This window comes from Vicugna pacos, chromosome 13, assembly GCF_048564905.1.
Source record: "Vicugna pacos chromosome 13, VicPac4, whole genome shotgun sequence".
In the NCBI taxonomy this organism is placed as follows: domain Eukaryota; kingdom Metazoa; phylum Chordata; class Mammalia; order Artiodactyla; family Camelidae; genus Vicugna; species Vicugna pacos.
In genome coordinates, this window is record NC_132999.1 from 42,700,390 (window position 1) to 42,719,178 (window position 18,789).

Consider the following 18,789-nt stretch of genomic DNA (forward strand, 5'->3'; position numbering starts at 1 on the left):
GGGGTATAGCAAGCCTAAGCTTAAAACAAGTCCACGAGATTTTTAACAAATAGTATGAGGCATGTAATGTTCTGCATGTAAAATGAGTTGAGTTCCAAGTGTGTTTGAGGCAAGACGGAATGAGAGGAAAGAATGGGAAGAAATTAAAGATCCAAATGGTAAAACATCTCATGTTCATGGATTGAAACAATGTTAACATAGCATTCCCCAAACTGATTTACAGATTCAACATGTTCCAGTTGACTTCTTGAAATTGATAAGCTGACTCTGAGTTTCACATGGACCCATATACAAAATACTAAAAATGGGTCAAACACCTAAATATAGGAATGAAATCTATAAAACTTAGAAAATGGATAAATGTTCATTACCTTGAGTTCGGTAAAAGATTATTAAATGTGACACCAAAAAAAAGCAACAACAAAAAAGGTAAATTGGATTTACCAGAGTTAAACACTGCTATGACGACACCATGAAGAAAGTGAAAACACAGAATGGAGAAAATTGCAAATCTCTGATAAGGGGCTTGAATCTAAAATGTTTAAACAATTTTAAAAACTCTAAGCCCAGTTTAGAGTTTGAGATTTGCAAATGTTCCCCACCATCTATAAAAGTGGATAAAACAAATTTCTTCTGTATAGCACACGAAACTTGAACAGCTTGTAATACCCTTTAATGAAAAAATATGAAAACGACTATGTGTATATACATGACTAGGATGTTATGATGTACACTAGAAATTGGCTAAAAAGGAAAATTGACAAATTGTAAATGACTCTAAGTTCAAAAAACAAAAAACAGTCCAATTTAGAAATAAGCAAAGGATTTAAATAGAGTTCTAGAGCCTGTGATATGGAGATTGAGGACGTTCTGTTGCAGTAATCCCAGTAGGTTGGAAAGCAGCCCTATGTTAAAAGATCAAGGGAAGCCAGTCTGAGAAGAGGGTTTGGATTGGGCAGTAGAAAAACACTTTGCCCTCAGCAATAATAGACTTAAAGAGTAATTTTTGCATGTGAGAATTTGTCAATATTTTTATTTGTCTTAGGGAGACCGGCTCTCCATTCACCTGTTGGTTTGGGATGAGGGATTTATTTTCATCAAATATTAAGACAAAAGTCTTTGGATGGTGAATTTAACAAAAAAGTGGTAGCATTTACAAGAACTGCTGTATAAAGTACGGATGAACCGACGGGGCTCACCTGAATAGTTCATCCTGTTCTCTTTCTGATTTCAGACTTTATAAATGATGTAAATTTTTGAGGTTTGCACTGAAATAACTAACTGGTATTTTCCCATTAGAGAGTCAAGCCAATTTTTTTCTATTCTGGACAAAAACATGAAAGTATTTTTGGAAATATTTATGCAATGTATAATAAAATATCTTAAAAGAAAAAAGACGAAAGTAACAACGTGGTTTTCTTTTATATGGAATCAGGTCATAGATATTATTTTTCTTCTCTTCATTTTACAATTTTTATTGTAGACCTGTATCCTCTTGCCCCTTCTGGTTTAAAAAAATTTTTTGGTAGAACTTTAATCTCATTTTTCACATGAGACTTTTTTTTATAAACAAAGCAAACATTTTGTTTCTCATAACTTTATGGCAGAATTTGAAACGGTATTTTAGATTTCCCTCCCCTTTTCTTAGCTAGTCGTTACATACTATAATTATACTTCTTAAATGTCTTTCATTCCAGCCCTTTTAGTACCTGCCAGCACTGTCCTAATTCAGTGTCTCAATATGCTCTACTTGGTCTCTCAGCCCTTTACCAGCCTCCTTGCCTTCACCCTTGCATTTCCACTGCTGTCATAGTTTCCATCCTAAACCCCCAATCTCAGCCTTTCTCTACTGTTGCGAATCCCTTTCTCTTGTACAATGAAGTTGAAACTACTTATCAGGTCATACAAATCTAGCTCCTTATTTAGTTACATCTTTTATCATATCTTTGAAACAATTTTCCATGTGAGGCAAACTATGTGTACTTCCCCAAGGGTATCTTGGGTCTTTCTCCCTCCTTGCCTATGTACCCATTGCTTCAGCTTCCTAGAAAGAACTTCATTTGTCAGACTGGCAAATACCAACTTTCAATATACTCTCATTTTTTCTTTTTCTTTTAAAAATGCAGTTCTTTTTTTTTTTTTTTCTGATTTCCACCTGCTCAGAGGTATATACACACACAAACACGAACGATTCCTTTGGTGGGTCCTTATTGGTAACCCTTGGATTTGTTTACAGTTCTGTTTCATCCTCTAGACCTCTGAGTGGCAAGGAGCATGTCCTACTGGACTTTGAATCCTCTGTGGGAAGCCTGGCATAGAATACATTTTAAATAACTGTATAATGAAATAATTCCTTTTTCACTGAGGAGACTGAACCTGAGGGAACATGGCTATTTCCAAAGTCTCCAAAAGGAAATGACAGAGCTGACGCTCAGACTCAGAATTGTTTTATTCCAGATTTGGTGTCCTATCCACTATATCTAAGATACTAATGGTATCTTAACGTTTATTTAGTCCATGAACATTTGTTATGATCTGCTAATGCAAAATAAAATCCAAACATTGTTTTTGAGATTTAGTATTTAATACAGAAGTACCTTTACTGTTGTGGGAGAATAATAAATATGCCTTCAATAGTTCACACTAAAGATTGCAAATAATGGGGGAGGAGGGTATAGCACAGAGGTAGAGTGGGTGCTAAGCATGCACAAAGTCCTGGGTTCAATCCCCCATACCTCCACTAAAAATAATAACTAAATAAACCTAATTGCCTCCCTCACAAAAAATAAAAACAAATTTTTAAAAGAGACTGTAAATAACATGATCTTATATTTTGTTGCCTTCAAGAAACAGGTTTTCTTCATACTAGACTCCAAAACTCATTTGCTTTTACCCCATCTGGTAGCTAGACCATTTCTGCACATGCTTTCCTGGAAGATTTACACTTCACTTACTAATTTTCATTTCCCACAAGGGTCATAATGACTTTGATGTGTCAGCACTTTAAAGATGTCATGTCACTGTTTTCTTGCTTGCCGTGTTACTACTACCACTACTACCACTACTACTATTATCTTTTTTAAAAATGGTGGCACTGGGGTTTATTAAGCCATGCCTTAGTGTAAGTGCTGGGCTTGCCCATGGTGCTCTAGATGTATCAGGCCCAGATGTCCTGCCAATTCTAGAGCCCTGGCCCCAGTAAACTGAGAGCTAGTTGATGTTGTACACAAGCCCATCATCTGTCACTTCCATGTGGCCAACAGTCACTGCCAGACCTAGAAACTTCTTCATCTGGAACTTGATTGTGGGGCTCACTTCATGGACTCTGGCCACCATCTTCTCATTGTGGATCAGCAAGCAAGGGCCCAGGATTTGTGGGTTCTGCTTGATGAGACTCTGAAGCCACAGAGGCATAATTCTTGGCCAACTTCTTGACCAGATTCTTATTCTTGTTGAGTTTCTTCAGCTCTTTGATGTCCATATGGGGTATATCCACAGCTGTGGCCTCATCACAGTGCTACTGGTCCCCCAGGACACACGTGGAAAACTTGGGGCAGGGAGTGGATTTAGCCTGATGGTGCCCAAGAAGTATTTGTCCTTGTGAGGGTCATAGTTCTTCAAGGCGATCTGCAGCCTCGAGCTGATCAGCAACTCAAGCCAATCTGCAGTTTCCAAAAACTTCGGGTGCTGAGCTGGTTCTGGTGCAGGACTTCCCACACTACCTCACAGAGGGTATTGCAGGAGATGCTGCTAATGGTGCCCTGTGCTGCAATAACCAGAAAAGAGTTGCTTGCATTCTTTCTGATGGGAAATTAGTTGTCTCCTTTTCCTTTGTTCTCCCATTATAATGTGCCTTTTCTCTCTAGAAGCTTCTAAGCTTTTCTCTTTATCTCTTAGAACTTTTACTCTTTTTCAGTATCTTGATTATGATATGCCTTGGGATTGTTTGCTTTATTTTGCTTCATATTTGTTGAAATTCTTAGATTTATAGATTTATAGTTTCATTACATTTTTTAATACTGTCCACTACTTAATGAGATGTTTTTTCTGCCTTCCTGTTCTTGGACTCCGTTACATGTAAGTGAGATTGCTTGACATTATCCAACAGCTCACCAAGTCTCTTGCATTGGTTTTGTTTTCCTTGGGGCGTCAGTGAACTTAAAGATGAAGCAGTATATCTTGCTATGTTCTTAAGTTTGCTTATTTTTACCTCTACAGTGTCTAATTTCCTGTACCCCTAAAAAGTGAATTTTTCATTTCAGATGTTGTATTTTCTTCTTCTAGAAAAGATACAATCTTGTATCTTCTAGAAGGAAATGCTGTATTTTTCTAGAACTCTAGAAGTTCCATTAGTTCTATCTTAATATTTTCTCCTCATTATGTTCACATTTTCCTGTATGTACATGTACATGGGTACAGTGCTATTTTTAACATTATTGTCTGCTAGTTCCATCATCTCTATCATTCTGGGTTTTGTTTGTTTTTTACTATCAACTGATTTTTCTTCTGGTTTAGGTCATAATTTCCTACTTCTCTACATGTCTAATAAATTTTTTTAACATTTTTTAATTGAGTTATAGTCATTTTACAATGTTGTGTCGAATTCTAGCATAGAGCACAATTTTTCAGTTACACATGGACATACATATATTCACTGTCACATTTTTTTCACTGTGAGCTACCACAAGATCTTGTATATATTTCCCTATGCTATACAGTATAATCTTGCTTATCTATTCTGCATATGCCCGTCAGGATCTACAAATTTTGAAATCCCAGTCTGTCCCTTCCCACCCCCTGTGTCTAGTAATTTTTGATTGGATATTGGGCAGTATTATATCATGTTGTTGAGTATCTTCCTTTTAAGAGTAATTTAGTTTTGTTTTGGCAAGCACTGAGATTTGTTAGAGCATGTCTGGAGTAGCCGTTTTCTCCAGAGCTAATTCTAGTGTCTCTCCTAGATGCCTAGGTGTTTAACAGGTTCCTCTGTTCTGGATAGTCAGGACATGAGTATCTCCCAGGACTGTGTAAGCTCCAGCAACTGTTTATCTTATAGTTCCTGTGTTGTTCATTATTTCAGTAATTGTTCTTTGTCTGATCGTGTAGCATCTCATTCTATACGTGCACAACTTAGTGTTCTGCTCAGGATTCAAATGGACCTTTATGCAAATCTCTTTCTCTGCATAGCTTCCTCCTTTCTAGTACTCTGTTCTACAAATTCCAGCTGCTTTAGCCTCATCAAACCAATCTCTGTCTCTTCAATGCAGCAAGACTGTTATGCTCTGGTTGGGTTCTCCTTCCTATCGTGTGGATTGGGTAATGCCTCCAGGCAGCTACCTATGACAACTGTAGGGATCACTTCTTTACTACCCTTTTTTTCAGGGGTCATGGTCCTGCATAGCCTGTTTTCCAACATGTTATGGACTAAATTGTATCCCCCTCAAATTCATATATTAAAGTCTTAATTCCTAATACATATCAGAATGTGACTGTATTTGGACATAGGGCCTTTAAAGAGGTAATTAAGTTTAAACGAGGTCATATGAATGAGGCTCTAATCCAACATGACTGGTATCCTTAGAAGAAGGGGAAGCAGTACAAAAGCCATGTGAAAAGTCCGTGTGAAGACACAGCAAAAAGTTTCCACCTGTAAGCTAATGAGAGAGGCCTCAGAAGAAATCAAACCTACTGACACCCTGATCTTGGATGTCTGGCCTCCACAACTAGGAGAAAAATTTCTATTGTCTTAGCCATTCAGTCTGTGGTATTTTGTTATGTCAGCCTTAGCAATCGAATATGCAGTGTAAGAACATTTGTTTCATATACTTTGCACAGTTTTTTAGTTGTTTATAGCAGAAGGGCAAATCTGGTACCAATTCTCTATCTGACCTGGAATCCAATAGATTTGTTTTATCAGATGTCAGAACAAGTTGGAAAAAGTTACAAGTATTCACACATCTCCATTTTACACTGGAAAATGATGTATTTTTTTTAAAGCTTTATTGAAGCATAATTGATATACAATAAGCTGCACATATTTTAAGTATAAATCTTATAAATTTGACATATGTATGTACCATGATACATTACCATAATCAAGATAATGAACATGGCCATCACCATGGTACCTTGTGTCCCTTAGCAATCCTGACTCCTGCCCCTCCATAACTGTCCTTTCCCTCTACCAATCTACGGGCAACCACTAATCTGCTTTTGCACCATGATAGATTACTTTGCGTTTTCTAGAATTCTATATAAATGACTATACGGCATGAACTTCTTTTGTTTGTTTTGGTCTGGCCTCTTTGACACAGCATAAACTGAGATTCGTTCATGTTGTTGTGTGTATTAATAGTTTATTCCTTTTTGTTGTTCGAGTATTTTTTTGTATGGATATACCACAATTCTTAAAATTCATTCACATATTGATGGGCATTTGACTCGCTTCCAATTTTTGGCTATTATAAATAAATTTGCTGTAAATATTCACGTTGAAGTCTGCAAGAACCTATGTGTCAGTTTTCTTGGCTAAATTCCTAAGAGTGGAGTGGCTGGGTTATATGGCACTTGCTACTTTTCTCTCCTACTTTGTTTCTCTCTGAAGCATATATCACCTAATAAGTATATACTTTACTTAGTGAATGGTCAGGCCACTCAATATGGCCATTCCCTTGCTCTCTGTACATCCCCTGCTTGACCAGTCTCCGCATTTCACCTACACCCTACTCACATGACGATCCAATCCTCTCAATCATAGGGCTTAATCATTAACTACCTGCTTGCCCCCTGCCCCAGCCGCTGGTTTCCTTGGTAACTGATGAGCCAACCTGACATCAATTCACCTTATAAATGGTAGCCTCCTTCTCCCGGAGTAGCAAAGACTGTTGCTGCATCCTAGCTGCTCTCTGCTGCTGTACATGGTGGGCGTCGCTCCAGGACTTTTGCATCAGACCTGTAAGATTCCCGGTCCAGTAAACTGTTGTTGTCTGTCGCCGCTGCCAGGCTCTTTCTTCGGTCTCACAGCTGGGAAACTAGAAGACTTGCAGGACTGCTAGATATGGCCCAACACTTATGAATTCTGTTTATTGTCAATCTTCCATCACCAGAAAGGAAGCTTCATAAAGGCAGGAAATGTTTTGGTTTACTGCTGTTTCCCCTGCCTAGAATAGTGTCTTGTCATGGCATGTGCTCAATAATCAAACAGAAACATTTATGTGTTGTCTAATATGGGTCAGGCATATTTTAAGTACTTGACATGTGGAAGCGTTTGTTTAATTATTGAGATGACATATTCTTTTATGAGACTCAGAATATTGGATTTGTAGGTTTTGGCCTTTGAAGTTTTTGTGAACAGGGTTACTAATTATTAGTGATTAAGCAGAAGTGGCAAGTTAAGATTTATTTTCCAGACTAACTCCAGGTTGTGTAGTGGTTAGCCATGCCATTTGTGTTGTGAACATTCTGAAGACGAGTTTGGGCTGAGTACCATGATTGAAGATGATATGTACCAGGTTTACCGAGAATGGAGAACAGGGGCATAGGTGCCCCGCTCCTAGCATTTCTGGTTTTGAGTGCTCAGTTTACTGAAAGGATGGAGGAACATAACATCACTTTGGCTTAAATGTCCAGTTTGTATAGATATACAGTGCAATATATTGTATTTTTTTAATTCTTAAGGAATTTGGTCCAAAAGTCAAACACTGAACATAATATACAAGATAATATGAAATTGAACACTGAAAAGCTCTACAAAAGAAAGGACCTATATTTAAAAGTCATATTCTGTCTAAATCTGTTTTTCCTCTTTCTAGTATGAATAACCACAGCTGCTGAGTTTCTGCTTCTGATTGTACAATCGTCTTTCACCAGGGGAAAACTGCTTACCAAAGGATTGCTCTTCTCGGCTATTCTATATACCACACTACGCATTACCGAGCACATTTCATCTGTCAGTTCACCAACTTCTACCAAGAAAACTTGCCCAAGTAAAACAGAATTCTGAAGTCTGTGCCGTCTCTTCATTTCTGTGCACGTAGTTCTTAGAGCATTGGGTTTAATTCTCTACATTTCCATGTTTCTGAGGAAATGTCACTTTGGAACAAATGTATTACTTTTGCTTTCTGACTTCTAATTAGATTTCTCATAGAGACTTTGTTAATTGAGGGGTTTATAGATTCTAAAGTACGAGGCATTTCATTTTTCTTCAAGACTAAATAACATGACTGGCTGTTTGAAGGAGAACCGGAAGCTAATTATCCTTCTTCTTTCAGTTGAAATTTTCTATAAAAGGAATAGTGTAGGCTGAGTCTATTATGCCCCATTCCTGTAGACAACCACTATTTAAACATCATTCATTATTTAATAAAGGCAGGAAAAATTTCAAGACCTACAGAAAAATGATGTTACCCTTGTAGTGCTACATGGGAAGTTATTTCTCTTGAAGAAGATAACTGTCACAGACACGTGTATCGAGCCTTCCAACATTCCTGGACATTATTACTTTGGAGACTTGTTGCTCTCTCCTTTGAGTAAGATGCTTTATGGAGAGAGGGGGCAGTGTCTTCATTAGAGTGATGCATTAAATTTGTGAAGAGTATCCGGAAATTTCTCCCCTACCCTGAGATGTTTGAAGATCTGGTGAAGTTTGGTTATTTAGTATCTTATGGTAGATACTAGAAATCCTGGGAATACAGAATATAGTCAGAAGTCAGTTAACAGGAAGAGTTTTAACATGTTCACGATTTAGAACAAGAGAGTAACTGAGTTTCTTACTTCACTTCTAGATAAACATACTGGAACAATTTCTTTACTTGCATGGCTGTATTGTATAAGTTCTCTTATATTTCAATGTTGGCATTAAAATGGAGTATTTTAGTACAATCAGTTAAAGTGAACTTCCTATTTTTTAGAAAACTAAGTATGGCTTTGTTCTTAAATATGCTGGGAACATATTACCTATAATCACATTTTCTTTTATTTCAGTCTCAAGAAACTGAACTGATAGGATACGTTTTTGGAAAAGCTTTTGAGATGTGCTCCCTTACAGTACTTAAGAATTACGATTAGTTTTAAATAAACTCAGCCTGTTTTATTTATCCAGATACCCATTTTCCTCTCAGACTAACCACCTTGATCAGGTTTTTTTTTCTTCTCTGTTTTAGAAGTTTAATTCTTGTATGCTTTGATTTGCAGTTGCCTTCAGAGCCCGTGGTTCATTCTTTAAGAATATCCTTAGTGATGCACAATCTTTGCCTTTTGAGGGTGGTTGAAGTTATATGGAATCTTCTGTGGTGAATAAAGTACATAACTGGGCTGATTATTACTATGTGACAAATACTATGCTAAGTACTTGACATGCATTATCTAAATTTATCTTTGTGATTCCTCTGTGATGATAGATACTAATATTAATCTCCTTTTTATAGACGAGGAAACTAAAGCTTAGTACAGCTAAATTTGCTCAGGCTTAGACAGGTAGAAAGTGGTGGAGCTGGGGGGTTGAATGATTCTGGGCCTGTGTTCTTAACCATGGTGTGCTCTCACTCCATTCCCTAAGAGCTGATTTCAGTTGTGGTATCTGGGTGGAAATTCTCGTGCACCTGCTATCATCCCACATCAAGCAAGGGATATGAGAGTATCTCTTTTCCTGCCTTGAGAGTACCACTTGCCATTTGGAGGCACAACCCAGAAGTGAGGGGAATTAATGTCTCTGGAGGGGGGCAAGCAGTGGCATTTGGTGGCCAAGCACCTTTTCTTCCCGGGGACGGTCCCAGGGCACTGTCTACATGGTTCCTTGGAGTCCCCATGGGATTAAGCCCCACTTGCTCGTTGTGTGGTGACCAGTTCATTAAATCCTTTTGTTATTTCACGTTCCTCATACCTTCACTTCTGATTCCTGAGATTTCCTCCCAAATAAACTACTTACATTCAATTCCTGGGCTCAGGCAATACTCTGGGGGAATAAACCTATGAAACCCACCAATTCTGTCTTTGAGAAATCTGATTTGAGGAGGAGGATGTAGCTCAGTGGTAGAGTGTATGCTTGGCATGCATGAAGTCTTGGGTTCAATCCCCAGTACCTCTAAAAAAAAAAGAAATATGATTTGGATATGAAACATATTCTTGTATTACTTGTCAGTTGTCCCTAAAATATATACCTGAGTGTCTATAGAGTTCCTAGTGCCAGAAAGTCACTAGTTCAGCCAACAGCTTAACTGAGATATCACTGATGCACAATAAATGTACATATTTAAAGTGTATAATTTGATCAGCTTTGACATGTGACCATCCATCAAACCACAGCTGTGTCAAAACAATGAACATTTTCATTATCCCCAAGCGTTCCAGTTGCTTCCTTGTAATCCAACCCTTTCTTCCCACCCTGGAAAATACTGAGATGCTTTCTCTACTCTATATTTGTTTGCACATCTAGAATTTCATAGAAATGAAATAATACAAAATTTACTTCTTTGCTCTAGCTTCTTTTATTTAACATAATTATTTTGATATTTATTCATTAAGTTGTATCAGTAGTTTGTTCCTTTTTATTGCTGAGAGGTATTCCATTGCATGGATATAACATAATTTGTTTATCCATGTACCTGATGATGGGTGTGATGGTTAATTTTATTTGTCAGCCTGACTGGGCCAAGCATGCCCAGATAGCTAATAAAACAACATTTTTTTTGGTGTCTGTGAGAGTGTTTCCAGAAGAGATTAGCATTTGAATTGGTAGACTGAGTAAAAAGATTGCCCTCACCAGTGCAGGTAGGTATTACCCAGTCTCTTGAGGGCCTGAATAGAACTCTCTATTCAGAGGATGTAGAGGAAGGGTGAATTTGCTGTTTGTGTTGGGACATTCATCTTCTCTTTCCCTTGGAGTCTTTCCTCGTTCCTCAAACTCGATTGAGACTTTCACCCTAACTCCCCTGGTTCTCGGGAATTTGGGGCTTGGACTGAATCACACCACCAGGTTTCTTGTTCTCCAGCTTGCAGATGGCAGGCAGTGGGATTTCTTAGCCTCCATAATTGTGAGAGTCAATTCCCATAATAAACCTCACCTTATATATTCATATATATATCCTATTAGTTATGTTTCCCTGGAGAACCCTAGTACAATGGGCATTTGGATTGTTTCCAGTTTGGGGCTATTATAATGAAGCTACTATGAGTATCTGTGTACAAGTCTTTTGTGTGGATGTTGGCTTTCATTTCCTTAAATAAATATCTAGGAGCAGAATGGCAAGGTCATATGGTAGGTGTATGTTAAACATTTAAGGAAGCTGCCAAACTATTTTCCAAAGTGCTTATACAATCTTATATTCCCACCAGCAGTATATGAGAGTTCCAGTTGCTCCATATCCTTGCCAACACTTTTTAATTTTGCCAACTTTTAAATTGTAACCATTCTAGTTAGCTGTGTATTGCTGTCACTTTGAGTTTTTAATTTGCATTTTCCTAATAACTAATGGTGTTGAATATCTTTTCATGTACTTATTGGCCATCCATATATCTTCTTTGGTGAAGTCCATTTATATCTTTTGCAAACTTTAAAAAATTACATTGTTTGCTTATTATTCATTGGTAAGAATTCTTTTTTTTTTAAATTTTTTGAACTTTTTTTCTGAAGTACAGTCAGTTATAATGTGTCAGTTTCTGGTGTACAGCACAATGTCCCAGTCATGCATATACATACATATATTCGTTTTCATATTCTTTTTTATTAAAGGTTATTACAAGATAGTGAACATAGTTTCCTGTGCTATACAGAAGTTTTTTAAAATCTATTTTTATATATAGGGGCTAACATTTGTAAATCTCAAACTCCCAAATTTTTCCCTTCCCACCCCCTAGGAATTCTTTATATGCTGTAGATGCAAGTCTTTTGTTGGTTACGTGTGACAAATATTCTCCAGTCTGTGGCTTGATTTTTTCATTTTCGTAACAGTCTTTTGAAAAGCCGAAATTTTAAACTTTGACTATGCACAATTTATTGTTTTTTTTATTTATTTGAACTTTTTGTGTCCTATTTAAGACATTTTTGCCAAATGCATTCATTCAGATTGGTCATTGAGACTTTCTTGTTCTTATCTTCTTATTAAAGTTTTTAGATTATAATATTTTAAAATTAGATTGTAAAAAAAAATTGCAAGTTTTTCTTCTATACTTACTATGAAAGAATCCTTGGTAATAATATTTACTTTTTCCTTTGTATATATGACTTTCAATCTAACTTATATAATTTTTTATAATTTTCAAAAATGTCAGTATTTTCCATTTTTGTTATACAATGCATAGTCATCAAACCTTTATTTCTTTGATCTAGTAATTATTTAAAAAATAACCAGAAGAAATTCACAAAACTTTTAAACTGTCTTCCTTTTCATGACCCAGTTTGTTCATCTTTTCGCATACATTTTCCTATTCCATTTACTTGCAGGCTTTTAAATCTACTTATGGCACAGTTTTATATAACTGTGACACTATTAATCTTTTTGGGGGGAGGTAATTAGGTTTATTATTTTTTAAATTTTATTTATTTTTTAATGGAGGTACCATGGATTGAACCCTGGACCTCATGCTTCTGAGCACGCGCTCTGCCACTGAGCTATATACCTCCCTGTCACACTGTATTAAACTTATATGTTTGACTTGATTCTGTTTTTTTCTTCCTTTCTTCCTTCCTTCCTTCCTCTTTCCTTTTTATTTCACTGTCAGGCTCTTCCAGCTTTCTGATTCCTATCATGTTTTTTTCTCTTTCGCTTTATGTCTTTTTGACTGTTCGACCTCTTCACATAACCAGCCTTTACATTCTCTCATTACTCATTTTGTTTCCCCGTCCTTTGAACCTAAATTTCCTCTGCACCCTGTACAGTGCCTTCAGTCTCATACATCCACAGTCTGCTTGTAATTTTTCCTCTTCTACTTTTTTATCTTCTTCCCTGGACAAATCTGTTCATCCTTTTAAAAGGTAGCCAGTGTGGTCATCTCCTACTCCTCCTCTCTTGTGGATTTTCATTCTCACTCCTTCACTTTCCCACCGCACCCCCCACACTCCCCATCTCCTGTCTTCTCTCCATTCCCCTCCTCCTCCTTCATTGCTGGTCTTCCTCCGTCTTTTTTTTTTTTTAAAGGAAAATTAAGACATTCCTTTGATCAAAGGAAACCATTATAAGAGTAAAAAGGCAAACCACCTAGGGGTAGAAGATATTTGTAATACACTTATTCCACAAGAGCTTTATATCTTTAAGATGTGGTTGTCCAATCGTTTCAGCACCATTTGTGGAAAATCCTTTCTATATTGAATTGCTTTTACACTTTTGTCCAAAATCAGTTGATCATACTTGTGTGGATATATCCTGGGGTTATTCTGGATTATTCTGTTGCATTGATTTACTTCCTCCCTCTGTCTTGTTTGGCACAGCCATTACTTGAGCCTGGTTTCTTTAGAACACGTTCTAAGTGCACATTGAACCATAAAATGTCATCTAGCCCAAGCCTTTTCTTTTGGTTATGAGGAAACTGAGACCCACAAAGTGTATCTATCAGATGCCAACTATCAAGTTGTTACATTCAGTGTTTTCATAGAATGTCTCTTCAGCTCATGTTCGGAGAAACTGAATAGACCTGAGAGGTCACAATTGATTTGAAGGTTTTTCTCTAACACAGTGATTCCCAAGCTTGACTGTGCATCAGAATCACCTGCGGAGTTTTTAAAACTACAGTGTCGTTAGCTATGCCCCAGACTTACTGAGTCAGAATCTCCAGGGATAGGACATGGGAATCTATCTGAATAGCATTATGTCTTGCCAGGTTTGGGAACGAATGCTCTAAGACAATAAAAGAAAGGAGAGAGAAAAGTTTTTACTTGCCTTTGAGGCAAGTAAAATTCTCTTTGCTGAAGAATTAAACTAACTTGATAAGTTAGTGGAAAGACAGTAGCAACATGTAGGTTGTGATTAAAAAAAAAGCTAACATTTGTTGAGCCCTTATAGTGTGCTCAGCAAATGCTTTTCATGCATCAGTCTGTTTAATCCTCATAACAACATTATGAGGTACTTCTTACATTATATTCATTTTATGAATAGGAAAACAGAAATCTGGAAAGCTGAAGTAAATCACCCAAGTTCACATAGTAATCAAGTGGACAAGCAGAGAAAGAACTCAGACAAGAGGGCCCAGAACTGGTCAGTGTTAACTAGAGGGGACTTTTCTAGAGATTTTGTACCCTACATCCGGACTTCTTTAGAATGTAATTCATTCCTCGAATATATATTAGTTAGGTAGCAATTTGTATTCCATCTCATTTATAGTGGTGTTTAAATTCTAAAACTTATAATGGACTATATATTCTTTACATAGGTAGAGTATATTTAAATTCTGGTCTAAAAGTATTTTTTTTTAAGATAACTCAGATAGTGTCTTTTGTGAATATGAGTTCTGTCATACAATCATGCTTTTCTTTTTTTTTTTCAATCATGCTTTTCTTGATTTGAAAATATACTCCAAATCCAAGTAATCAGTTCATTCCAAAACAGGTTTTATTAGGTTATATATTAAATGCTTACATTTAATTTTCTCACAGGAAAGACCCTAAGTCTTGCCTTCTGAGCTCTTTAATAAGAGCTTAAAGGGAGATTTAGCAAGCTTGTTAGTTGGTTTGTAAGCCTTCAGGGAGTCAGAAGTCGTAAAGAAGGAACAGGGCTGCTTTGATTTGGTGGGCTGCAGTGAAGAGTGCCTGCCTTGTGTTTGCTCATGCCAAAAGGCAGCTCCTTCTGCAGAGAATTTTTTCTACCCTACCTAGCTAACTTCTGTTGGCTCTTAGAAGTTTGCCTCAAGTGTCATTGTTTGAGTACCTTCTCCAAATCCTTATTTATCAACCCCTTCTCCTTGTCCACTACCTTGAATCAATCGATTGCTCCTCACATTTCCCATAATGCTTTAAACATGGTTCTTATAAAGGCACATCAAATTGGTTTTATGGATCCCCGTGTGTGTGTGTGTGTGTGTGTGTGTGTGTGTGTGCGTGTGTGTGTGACTGTGTTAAAAATGTGAACTTTTTGAGGTGACCAGATCTTGGCCTAGTGAAGTGGCAGGTACTTGTAAGCCTCCCTACCTCCACAAAAAATTTGAAATGGAGTGCACAGCCAGTTGGAGAGGACATAAAACTGCAAAGTAGATCAGTTAGCTCAGATAGTATAGTGGTCTGGAGCTGTTTGTGCAGGAGCAGAATGTCACCCACATGTTACTTGGCTGGGAAGAAAGGGCTCTGCAGATGATGACCCGATTATGTTTAGTACCATTTAAATTGGGGCATCTCTAGTACATGTTTAAAGAATCTTCTAGGTATCAAAATTTAAAGTCTTCCACTTATGTCCACGATGGAGCAACAAGAACCAGCTTAATCCTCCTGCTAAAACAAAAACAACTAACCAAAACCCAGGCCAAATATGTGATGTAATGGTTTTCAAGGCACAGAGGACAATGATTGCTGAGACGTGAGAAACAAACGAAGAGAGGCCTGGGACTGTCCCAGCGTACTGCCCCGAGAGAGTTTCCAGGCTGTAGTGCAGGAAAGGGAAAGCAGGCAGAGGTCAGCTGAGCACCAAGGATGGCTAGAGGTCACAGGAACAAGGAGAGCCGTGAGCTGAGAGAGAACCCCAGATGTCAGATAAAAGAAACTGAGGTAGATTGGCCTTTACTTTGCAGTTTTATCTTGAACTGGCTAGGAGTTAGGCTGTGTTTACTGTTTCCTGTAGCTGTGGTGTCAAAGGGTAAAACTCCCTCTGGTGCCCTTCTTTTGTCTCTCTTGTTGTCTTGGGGGTCCCTTGAGACTTTTCGGATAAGGTTGGGCTGCATTCCTTCTGGCTGTAACCCTGCGTTATTTTACAGGAACCCAGTGGAGGTGGTGGTAAGGTTTGAGGAGGGGAAGCCGTCTACGGTCCTGTGATCAGGTCTCCATTTTTCACTGAGCCTGAGTTGGGTATGTTCCTTCCCCTAAGTCTGTTAGGCTTTCACAAAACCCTAGTGAATTCGGCTCTGGCAAAATGGTTTCCCTTGAGCACAGGCCTTGTTAGGGAGAAGAGAGAGAGAAGGAAGTATTTCCAAATGGTTACTTATCCCCTGCTCCTGCCAGAAGCACAGGAGGGGATTTGTCTCCAGTTCTCACTGTGAGAACTTAGTGGGGATACTGGAGGTAAAACTCAGAAATGTAGACCCTCCCCTGGAGTTTGTAACTCTCAAAACTTGTCCTTACGGAGTCTGGCAAATTGCTAATTACCGTTTAAGGTGTCCCTGCTGGCGCTGGCTTCAGCTGCAGGCTTCTCCTCCTGAGCTTCTGCTCCCATCAAGCGGTGATTTTCTCTATCTGCCTGCCTCTCCAGTTTGCAGGGCAACAGTTTACCCTGAGACTTGAGCTTTCTGATGGATCTAAGAATTGTTGAGTTTCAGTTTGTTCAGCTTTTTCTTATTGTGAAACAGGAGTGATGACTTCTGAGCTCTTTTTACATGTCAGATTGGAAACCCTAGACATTTGCAAAGGAGCTCCCTCAAACATTCAGCAGAGTACTGATCAATGCATGCATGTGAAGAGACTTCCTGAGGCCAAGATAAAACCATTAGAATGGATTAGAGGACGGTACTTGGCACTCATACGGGGCTGGGAATGGCACCTGGTCCTACCAGCCAGACTAGAAAATCTCAGAATTCATGACATTGGGAGAATGCTTGGAAAGATCTGCCTCAGTCTAATTAGCCCTAGATTGAACAATGCTTCAGAGCTAACAAATTATGAAAGCAAGAACAAAAAGGATCAAACCATTTCCAAGTAATTTAACTGAATCACAGAACAAAGTTCAATAAGGTTTATGAAAATACAAAAATAACCAGAACTCAGCAACGTAAAATTCACAATTTCTACCATTCAACTGATTATTACTAGGCATGCAAAACAGGAGGAAAATATAACCCATATTGTAAAAAAATAAATCCCCAATGGACACACACACACACACATAAACACAGCTACATGGATTATAATCTTAAATCCTAAAAGCAGCTCATTCTGGTAGATTCCGTTTTCTTTTCTTTTACAAAACAGTAGTGTTAAATGACTTGCCTGAGGCTGTCCCAGTAAATGCCAGAAGTGGGATTCAAACCCCATCTAACTGGCCCCGGAGCTGGAGCTTCTTGAACTAAGCTGTGCTGTTCCCAACCTTCTCCATCCTCTGGTCGTCTCTGTATGAGAGCTGAAACAAGAAGGTGGAGCATCTTGTTTGATTCCAGTTTGGAATGTGTGTCTGCCAATGTCTGCATGTTCACAAAGAACCTTGAATGACCCCCAGTATTGATTTTTGAATTACAAATAAACTTTAGCAAGTAAGTGAACTGGCAAATACAGAATCCATGAATAGTCTTTAAAGTATCTTTATGTCATCCTCATTTTTGTGTGTATGTGTGCAGTGGGGGAGGTAATTAGGTTTATTTACTTATAGAGGAGGTACTGGGGATTGAACCCAGGACCTCATGCATACCAAGAATGCACTCTACCATTTGAGCTATACCCTCCCCTGTCATCCTCATTTCTGAAGGATATTTTTCACTAGGTATGGAATCCTAAGTTGTCGATTATTTTCTTCCAGCTCTTTGAAGATCATCTAGTCCCTGCTGTTCTTTCTGCAAAGTCAGTAGTCAGTCTAACTATTGCTCCTTTTAAGGTAATAATCTCTTCCCACTCCCGACTGATATTTTTCCTTCATCTTCGCTTTTCTGCAGTTTCATTATGATATATTTAGGTGTAGATTTCTTTTTATTAACCCTGCTTGGAATGTATGATTTCTTGAATGTCTGAATTAATGTCCTTCTTTATTGAAAAAATCCTCAGCAATTATCTCTTCAAATATTAATTATGCTGCAATCTCTCTCTGTTAGAGACTCCAGTTAAACAAATGCTGGAACTTTGGATCAAATCCTCTATGACTAGGATGACCTGTGGTTTATTGTCCATTGTGAGATATTTCTAATAATACTTGTTGATTTATTAATGATGATTAGTACTAATCCTAGTACTACAGCAGGCATAAACTGGACTGTCCTAGGGAACCATGCCATATGGTCACTTAATGTCTTTCATTTTCTTTCCTGTAGTTAAAATTTTTAAAAATTATATTCTTTTACCATTGAGATATAATTTACATACTCTCAAATTCAGTGATTTTTAGTATATTCACAAGGCTGTGCAAACGTCACCACTATCTAATTCCAGAACATGTTCATCAGAAGGAATCCTGTACAGTCACCCTGTAGTCCTCTCTGCCCTCTGCTCCTGGCAACCACTAATCTACTTTCTGTCTCTTTGAATTTCCCAATTCTGGACATTTCGTATAAATGGAATCATATTTGATTCCATTTTGCACCTGGCTTCTTTCACTTAGCATGTTTTCAGAGTCCATCCATGTTGTAGCATATATCATTAGTTCATTAGTTATTTTCTATGGCTGAACAATATTCCACTGTATGGCATTACTACCCTTTGTTTATTCATTTATCAGTTGATTGACATTTGGGTTGTGTCTACTTTTTAGCTATCATAGTGATGCTATGAATATTGATGTACAAGTTTCTTTGTGAACATAGGTTTTCACTTCTTTCAAGTATATATCCAGAAATGAGATTCCTGGGTTATATGGTAACTTTGACATTTTGTGGAACTGCCAAACTGTTTTCCACAGTGGCTACTTCCCATTGACAATGTTTGAGGGTTCTAATTACTCACCAACACATCTGATTTTC

At 37.8% G+C, this 18,789-nt stretch overlaps 1 non-coding gene and 1 pseudogene across 1 annotated transcript; both read right to left on the bottom strand.

The window, feature by feature from the left end:
* Window positions 1-3,079: 3,079 nt before the first annotated feature.
* LOC102528549 (large ribosomal subunit protein uL1 pseudogene) lies at window positions 3,080-17,313 on the bottom strand (annotated as a pseudogene).
* Window positions 17,314-17,492: 179 nt separating this feature from the next.
* On the bottom strand, window positions 17,493-17,566 carry TRNAT-GGU (transfer RNA threonine (anticodon GGU)). Its single transcript has one exon. It is a non-coding gene; the product is annotated as a tRNA-Thr (tRNA).
* Window positions 17,567-18,789: the final 1,223 nt, after the last annotated feature.